This window comes from Dermacentor albipictus, chromosome 8 (assembly GCF_038994185.2).
Source record: "Dermacentor albipictus isolate Rhodes 1998 colony chromosome 8, USDA_Dalb.pri_finalv2, whole genome shotgun sequence".
NCBI classification, from domain to species: domain Eukaryota; kingdom Metazoa; phylum Arthropoda; class Arachnida; order Ixodida; family Ixodidae; genus Dermacentor; species Dermacentor albipictus.
In genome coordinates, this window is record NC_091828.1 from 124,872,775 (window position 1) to 124,882,416 (window position 9,642).

Below are 9,642 nucleotides of genomic sequence, written 5' to 3' on the forward strand. Positions count from 1 at the left end.
TGTTGGACTAAAGACAAGAAATGCGCAAATTTATTCCTGCAGTATTTGCATTACGAATGGTCGCGTGAGTATATTTGTTATCCTTTCTTGTTTAATGTTTAGCTACGTACGCCTTGCAACTAATCCCCCGAATTGAAAAAAAGAATTACGCGAGTACTGCTACAAGAAGACATAGGATGGTAAAAAAGAAATTTGAATGCGCTTACTCTCCGAATAGTAAGTCCATGGGCTTGTCCTGGCTTGGCTCAGTGGCCCACTCTTGGATACGACAGTGACTCGAAACTGGTGCTGTTCGTCGACGAGGTCTGTCACAGGAATCAGTCCCTGATAGCGCTGTGCACACAAGTATACATGCTGTTGTGATCATTTCTTACCGTGCGATACTCAGGCTGCATGTGCTGTAATTGAAGTGAGTCGCGACGAAAGTAAGTTTTGTCGGTGCCCTTGTTTAGAAAAGGCAGGCCAGACAACGAGTTTCCGCAAGTTGGCTGCAACAAAATTTTGGGCCGCGCAAGAAAGCCCAGTTTCAGATAGTGCATATCTAGAGTAGCTTCGGTACAGAGAGCGAAAGATAGAAGGAATGAAAGAAAGAAAGGCACAAAGGTCAATTACACTTTGTCTGGTTTGCTACCCCACACGTGGGGAGGGCGATGGGGGGAGTGAAAGAAAAAGAGAGAATGATTAATTTTATGTTGAAATATAAATAAACGCGTAATGAAATGCTTGCAAAAGTAGATGTTTTGATAACAAAACTGATCTGAAAAACGCCGTCATTACCTCTCGCCGGAAATGACGCAGGACTTAAAACGTGCGTCTCCTCGGCGTGAGCTCCGAGATTGGGCGTCGCCCACGGCTGCGCGCAGAAGCCGAAATATCACCGACGCGATGTGCTAGGACTCGCGTAATATCCGCTAACCACCAGATATATGCGTCATCGGGCTAGGAGCTATTTATAGGCTGCTGATAAAAACAATTTAGACTGTTCCCAGCCTTTCGAACGAGAAGGGCTGGGAATTCAGCCCTATACTTGTATTTCCACGTTGTAGTGACCGCGAAATAACCAAGCCCTGTCAAACGGTGAATCAAGAATCTATAACATTTTATTGAATGAACTTGATCACCATGTGCCCATATATTAGAGCAATACTCAAAGCACAATAACGTCGACGAGCACATTCGTCGGCTTTCACAATCTGAACGGCGGGTCAATTGCGTCGGCTATTCATATACGTGAATCACGGTACATTGCAATATCATTTCTACTCGCCTTAGTAGCTCTATGTGACTATGGCGTTGTACTGATGGTTTCGAAGTCGCGGGATCAATCCTGGCTGCAGGGACCGCATTTCGATGGCGGTGGAATGCAAAAACGCTCGTGGTGCTTATGGTACCTTCGGCTGGTCGCTTCAAGGATTTGAGTCGACGCATCCAGATCTGGAGCCACTCTCCGTCAAGCCAGAGACAACTTTCCAAACCTTTCCAGCCTCATCCAAACATGCCTAGAGCGACAGAAACAGATCCATGGGCAACTTTCGCAACAATACGCAACTACAAGCAGCACAGACCTGAGAAAAATGGCTCTGCTGTCGCCATTCAGGAAACGGAAGTGGCGGTTGTCCCATGGTCGTAGCTCGACCAGATGTCGGAGTGACTGCGAGCGCTCGTGACTAGATCCAATAGCACGGATGGAACCAGGAAGACGTGTTTCGAGCGCTTCGTTCCAATTAGCCGAATACGGAATTGCGTGTTAGAGAGCTCTAGTGTGTTCAGTAATGATCAGCCGAAGATACCGGCAAGAGTTATGTGCAAGTAAGAACTTCAGCTGGTCAAAATTAATCCGCAGAACCTCACTACTGCGTGAATTACGCTCAGATTGTGGTTTTGGTGCACAGAAGCTCAAACGAATTTTTGTTTAATTATAGCTCCAGCTGGCTTACATGCCGGAGTGTACTACAACAGAATCCGCGCAGCGCGCACAATCCGATTTAAATTTACAATTAGGCAAGACTTTCGCGACTAAATCTGCTACAACATTCAAGAATATTTCGGTAGTCTTGTGCCGATCAGCAAATTGACATCAGTTGTGGTCTTGTGGAAAACGGTCACCATCAGAAAGCAAAACAATCTTCTTGGGACGAAATAGTAAAAAAAGCAGAAATTTAATATTTGGTCTGACTTTAATCTTTAGAGCAATGCCATTTATAACACTTATTTCTGTAGTACTCCTTGAAAAGCTATTCCGCGCCCGCTCTTGCGAAGGGCAAAAAACTCACCGTTCCGAGCGTGGTCCACAGTTTCGCATCTTTGGCAGCCATGGATCTCGTTCTCACCTCCGTCACGAACATGGCTGGCAGAGGTCGGGAGCTTGTGTTGCTCGCCGATTCGTTACCAAAAGCGTCCTCACGCAAACTCCATTTCAAGGTAACACCGCTTATTCGAGCTCCTTTCAACGAGTAGCAGACGATTTCTGGCGCAGACAAGGTCCAGGCAAGGTCGCTCGTCGCTGTAAAATTTAAAGGCGCATTAGAGGCTAGAACTAAATTAGGCTGGCAATCTTTGTAGGGCGCCTCTAGCAGGCGGTGATGAGAACTACTGCCTATTGTGACAACCATACTGCCCGAGCTCTGGAGAGCGCACTCGGGAGGCCCACTTGTCAGAACTAGACTGTCATCGTTGGAGGAAGATTAAGCCTTGGCTCCGGGGTGTCGGTGCCTTCCTTCAAGCTCATGGCCGAGCCAAGGGGCAACGTCCACACATCTTTAAAAACCGTATTTTCACACACTGAGTACAAAAAGGCTATCTTCTACTAAAGGAAATGAAAAGCTAACCTTCTTTCTTTCTTTTTCGTACGAGAACCACAGTGCCGGTACCTCAGTGCCATTAATATCAAAGAATTTTGTTCTATGCGAGCCGCTTCAACTCAAGGAAAGTTGTGAGAACTTGCAATAGTTTTAATATTTCGTTCCTTTATGATACGATGTACTCTCCGTTGACCATAAAAATTAACGGTTCACAATTAGGTGCTCTCAAAATTAATGCCTTCACGGCGAGCAGATGTGTCGAGACGGGTGGGTAGGTGTTTTTTTTTTTTTCAAAGCATTGTAGCTTATTAAAAGTTGAGGAAAATTGCGAAGTTGTCTTGGGCTCTCTTTGAATACAGTGTAGACTTTTACCCATGAAAATTTAACTAGGTCCAAGCAGGCACCATCTAAATGTATGAAGCCATGGCCGAACTGTTGCGAAAACTTCAAGGTGGCGGCGCTTTCTTTAACTTACGTAGAGCTTTTATTTTTGTGACAACGCTGCACCAGCTTTTTTTCTTTCTTTTTCAATTCTACGCGAATATATAGCGCTGTAAACCATGTTCTTCTTTCGTGATTAAACTTTCACCTCTCTGATTTCTGCTGCACTCGCTTTCTATTTAGAGTAATCGATTAGCGTGTGTACATTGCATCGAATCATCACGTTCAGCGCATGCGCGCATTGTTAGATTCATCCTGCTGTTGCGTACACAACTTTTCACACGCATTATTGTAAAACTCGCCGCCAGAAATGTCAATATGCGCTACATTTAAGGTGTATTACAACGTAATGTCACTTGAACTCAATTCGTACATACGTACATAAATGAAATAAATTAAAGAACGTATAGTAGATGTCACCGAAGTATTTTCGACAATGCTGCAACGCTAGTAGCCACGCAGAATGTTAATGAATATCGTTTGGATTGCCCAGCAGCAAGCGACAGGCACCATTAGAAGGGTACCGCACAGACGCACCGTAAGGCGGATGTGACGTCAATCCCAGACTTGCACATTGCGTGCTGCAGTCATATCAATTGTTTGCTTTTTTATCCTTCTCTATTTCTTTCTTTTTCTTTATTTTCTAAAACGTCTTGGATGTGCACGCAGCATGCATTACGCGAGTCATGTAGCGGGCAGGCATGTAAGTTCGAGTGAAACCATCGCCAGTTAGACTAAGATTCGGGAAAACAGTCTGACTTCTACGTCACTTCCGTTGCGCTGTAGTGACAACGTTTTTTCCAGTTTCGGCATGACAAACACGGATTTTTGAGAGTTAGTTCTGGTGCAGCCATTTGCGTTTCACGCATAAAAGTTCGCACTTAGCCTAGTCTGTACCGAGACTCTCATCACAAATAATCATTTGACCGATGCACGATTTCGTTGAGGTTGAACTTTAACACAACGAGCCTTCAATTCAGCCGCGAACAGCCACAATCCAGAAGACCATAATTGCCTTTAGCTACAGGATAGGTTCCAAAAATGAGTACTATACAAAAATTGAACTCCCAGAAAAGAAAGAAAATGTGATAGCAACTTCGCCGCAAAATTTGACGGGAATCAAGCAATAGTTATTTACTCACCAGTGCTTGTCTCATTAAAGAACAAGCATCCACTGTTACACTGTTCTGTTTGCTGAAACAAAGAAAAGAAATTCTTGTGGAACGACCCTGTTAAGCGAATCCCGCTAAGTCCGCTTACATTTTCGTCCCTGCAAAACTGCAACTTTCCACTCAGCATACGTCAAGGTGAAGTTTGTCAAAGCAAAAGCCAAAGCCATGATGATGATGATGACGACGACGATCATGATGATGGTGGTGGTGGTGGTGGTGCCGTGGTGATGATGATGAAGACGACGACGACGACGATTATGATCATGATGATGATGATGATGATGGCGATCATGATGGTGCTGCAGGTGGTGGTGGTGGTGGTATGATGATGATACTGATGACGATGACAACGACGACGACTACACGTACTCGTTACTCGATCGTAATTGAGAAGGCAGACCAGGGGTGTTATTGCGGACACGGTCGAGGAGGAGGAGATTCTAATGAGATAAAGGGCGAGACGTCGGCGTGTAGAGCTTGTCTATGGCCTACTACTCCTCACGGGGTTAAGGGCTAGTGGGAGACACGGTGAAATTCAGCTAAATTGTCTAGTTAGCCATCGTCATGCAAATGTGAACAGGTGAATCTAACATGTTTTGTTTTTGTTATTGTTCTAACGTCGAACGCGGCGTTCTACGTAGTGTGTTAAGCCGATATGATAATATGCTGTTTTCAGAGACAAAGATCCTCAGACCGTGGCGCCACGCGCCGCAGGCTTACAAGGCGACGGTGGCATTGCTACACTTGATGAAATCGACTGGCGTCAGCGACCGATTCTAACACCCACATTCTAGACGTCTCTCCACTCAAACACTCCAGCTCGACTCAAGAAAATTGATGGTGGCGCTGTCCCTCGACAGAAGTGATCACTGCGCTTCACTGAAGCGCCTTTCTGCGTCAACGCTTTGGAAGCGTCGCATCTTCTTCAGTCGTCGAGGGTGGCGCTGTGCACAACTCAGGGGAGTGGAGGAAGAACTTCGAGTCGAGGACGGTTTGAGAATACGGGGGTATGCGTGATTGGCAACCACACGTTTTCTCATTGCTAGTACATCTGTCCCTCTATCTCTTTACCCCCTCTCCCCCTGCGTAGGGTAACAAGCCGGGCGCGCATCTGGTTGACTTTCCTTCCTACATTTCCTCCTTCCTTCTTTACCTTCTCCTTGTGATCTCTGGTTGACTCCAGACATGGCTGCTATGACCTCGTTGATTGACTAAATAAGCTAACGTGGCTGAATTTTAGTGTTTAGGATAGCACTGCAGCTGCACGTAAAATGTAATGGAGTTATAGAGAACAAAGAGACGAAGACTTCTACAATAAAAAAAAAAGTCGAAGTGTGGAGAGGTTGAAATTAACAGCGATTAATGGGAACAAATTAAATTGAATTTGCATGGTAACCAGTGTTTCACGCTGGAAATTAGCTACGGCAAGAAAGAGTGCTGCTTCGGTGAAGACCAGTGCTTATATTTCCCGCCATTCCTTGAGTATTATCTCGCTTCCACGCTATCACCTACCATGATATAGTAAATTATCACTACGGATTCTCGAATCAGTGCGTGTTCGCTCTTGTACTTACGCATGTCGCTCCGCAGCTTCCGTTCCGTTCTGAGCCAATAAGGCATCCAAAAAAGCACTGAAATGAGTGCCACCAGAGTTATTTTCATACACACACGCACGCACACACGCACATAACACACACACATAACACACACACATACAAACACACAGATAAACGGATGCACGGACGGACAGATAAACGGACGGACTGATAAACGGATACACGGACAGACAGATGGACGGAAGGACGGATAAACGGCTGCACGGACGGACAGATAGACGGACGGACGGACGGACAAACGGATGCACGGACGGACAGATAGGCGGACGGATGGACAAACGGATGCACGGGCGGACAGATAGACGGACGGACGGATAAACAGATACACGGACAGACAGATAGACGGAAGGACGGACAAACGGCTGCACGGACGGACAGATAGAGGGGCGGATAGACGGCTGGACGGACGTACAGACAGACGGATGGATAGAAGGCTGGACGAACGTACAGACCGACGGATAGATAGACGTATGAAATCATTTTAGGTCACTTGACGCGCGCCTTGCCCCTTCGAGGACCGAAGTGCAATTGACGGTAATCCGGAGCAGACAGAGACGATGGCGCTTCCGCGCCGCTGCTTTTTCTCTCTCTCGAGCGCCCGTTCCGATAGGCACTGCTGGCTTTCCCTCCTGCTCCGACTGGCTACTAGACTACCCCCGCTCCTCTAAGCTCGCCCACTGACAAGTGCTTGTACGCTTGCCCATCTCCTCTATACCTCTACGCCGTGACCGGCTTCGCACACCTTACACACGCATACTTTTTCCGCTTGGAAACTTAATGCTAAAGCTACACAATGTAACATTTGTGGCAGTGGAGCAGCGGCGCTGTCTGTCATTGTTAGGGGTCCTTGTTTCGTTTTTTTTTCTTTCTTTTTTAACATAGGTAGGACACGAGGCAATATAATAAGAAGAGCTTGGTGGTGCAACCCACCATCCCATTCTAAAGGGGACACTCATTGCATCCATCCATCCAGGGTAAACTACAGCCTTCACCGTTACTTCACCATTACAGTGCGGGATGGCTCATCCGATCGCTATTTATTCTGCATTTCTTTACTGGCGTCGCCGCAGAGAACGCATGCTCATTAGTTACTTTGAACGAAGCAGGCAATTAATGCTGCCAGACACGGTTTTAGAACTGCATCAACGGTGCAAGAAATATGCGCACTATGTGAAATTGGAGCACAAAATACACAGTGGTTTAGCTTCAAGTGCCATGAATACCCGGCGCTTCTCTTTACGTAACACTTCGCATAATTCCCCTAAAAGGTGAATAAACGTATCTTGTAGGAGATCTTAAGGAACGCACTAAAGTAAATAAAGCATAATCAAAAGGTTAAAACGTTGAATTATGCCAATATTCAATCCCGGTAGACACGTACCTCTCTGCAAGGCTCCATGTTGCACCTGGGAGGCAGGAGAAATTCGTCCGAGAGCTCGTTTATCGTGGAATTCTCCATTCGAAGTTCCATGAACTGCTCGACAAAAAAAACGTTTGTTCCAGGTACAATTCACAATGACACTAAGAGAAACGTATTTGTCAGTTTAGACTCATAAACTAGTTTTTAAAAACTCAGTACTCGTTGATATCGCGATGAGATATGGAGTATTAGAGAAAACGGCAGTTTCCATTTTTGAACTTCGCATTGAAACTCAAGGGATGGTAAGTCAGTGTTAGATCACACATTTCAAGGTGATTTGTCGTATTTGGGCGCTCGCGGCTGAGTAAAGGTTTCTTGAAACTAGCGAAGTCTTCTCTCTGTCTTTTTAAAATGCCATGTAGCTCTATCTTTGCCGATAAAAAATTAACCAGGCCCAGGCAGGCACCGCCAAATCAACGACGTCACGCCGAGCTGTCCCAGGAACTTGGCGGTGGCGTCGCCATCCATACGGCTTTCGTTATTGTGCCTGTTGTGGCTTACCAAACCTCTTCGCACGTTAAAAGAGGATTTATTTGGTATAGCAGAAGGATACTTTACTAACACCGTCATAACTATTTTTTATTGCGATAGCGATTATGTAGACACTCCAGGTGGATTTTTACCGTCGCCGTCGCCGTGACGTTACATATAAAGTCCAAGCGCGATAACACCATTGCCGCGCGTCGTGTGCAGCATGTGCGAGTGAAAGCACGCGAGAGAAGCCGACGATCCCGGCCCAATCTGGCGCGCGCGAAGGAAGAAAGCGGAGAGCAAGCGCGCCGTCTTCCGTCGCACGCAAGACCGGGCGGGGGGGGGTATGGGAGGGAGGGAGTTGCGCTCCGGCAGCAACTGCGCGTTTCGCGACAGGGCGCACGGGGAACCGACGGTCGCGGCTCAATCTGGCGCGCGCGAAAAAAGAAAGCGGAGAGAAAGCGCGCCGTCTTCCGTCGCACGAAAGGCCGTGCGGGTTGATGGGAGGAAGGGAATTGCGCTCCGGCAGCAACTGCGCGTTTCGCGACAGGGCGCACGGGGAACCGACGGTCGCGGCTCAATCTGGCGCGCGCGAAAAAAGAAAGCGGAGAGAAAGCGCGCCGTCTTCCGTCGCACGAAAGGCCGTGCGGGTTGATGGGAGGAAGGGAATTGCGCTCCGGCAGCAACTGCGCGTTTCGCGACAGGGCGCACGGGGAACCGACGGTCGCGGCTCAATCTGGCGCGCGCGAAAAAAGAAAGCGGAGAGAAAGCGCGCCGTCTTCCGTCGCACGAAAGGCCGTGCGGGTTGATGGGAGGAAGGGAATTGCGCTCCGGCAGCAACTGCGCGTTTCGCGACAGGGCGCACGGGGAACCGACGGTCGCGGCTCAATCTGGCGCGCGCGAAAAAAGAAAGCGGAGAGAAAGCGCGCCGTCTTCCGTCGCACGAAAGGCCGTGCGGGTTGATGGGAGGAAGGGAATTGCGCTCCGGCAGCAACTGCGCGTTTCGCGACAGGGCGCACGGGGAACCGACGGTCGCGGCTCAATCTGGCGCGCGCGAAAAAAGAAAGCGGAGAGAAAGCGCGCCGTCTTCCGTCGCACGAAAGGCCGTGCGGGTTGATGGGAGGAAGGGAATTGCGCTCCGGCAGCAACTGCGCGTTTCGCGACAGGGCGCACGGGGAACCGACGGTCGCGGCTCAATCTGGCGCGCGCGAAAAAAGAAAGCGGAGGGCAAGCGCGCCGTCTTCCGTCGCACGAAAGGCCGTGCGGGTTGATGGGAGGAAGGGAATTGCGCTCCGGCAGCAACTGCGCGTTTCGCGACAGGGCGCACGGGGAACCGACGGTCGCGGCTCAATCTGGCGCGCGCGAAAAAAGAAAGCGGAGAGAAAGCGCGCCGTCTTCCGTCGCACGAAAGGCCGTGCGGGTTGATGGGAGGAAGGGAATTGCGCTCCGGCAGCAACTGCGCGTTTCGCGACAGGGCGCACGGGGAACCGACGGTCGCGGCTCAATCTGGCGCGCGCGAAAAAAGAAAGCGGAGAGAAAGCGCGCCGTCTTCCGTCGCACGAAAGGCCGTGCGGGTTGATGGGAGGAAGGGAATTGCGCTCCGGCAGCAACTGCGCGTTTCGCGACAGGGCGCACGGGGAACCGACGGTCGCGGCTCAATCTGGCGCGCGCGAAAAAAGAAAGCGGAGAGAAAGCGCGCCGTCTTCCGTCGCACGAAAGGC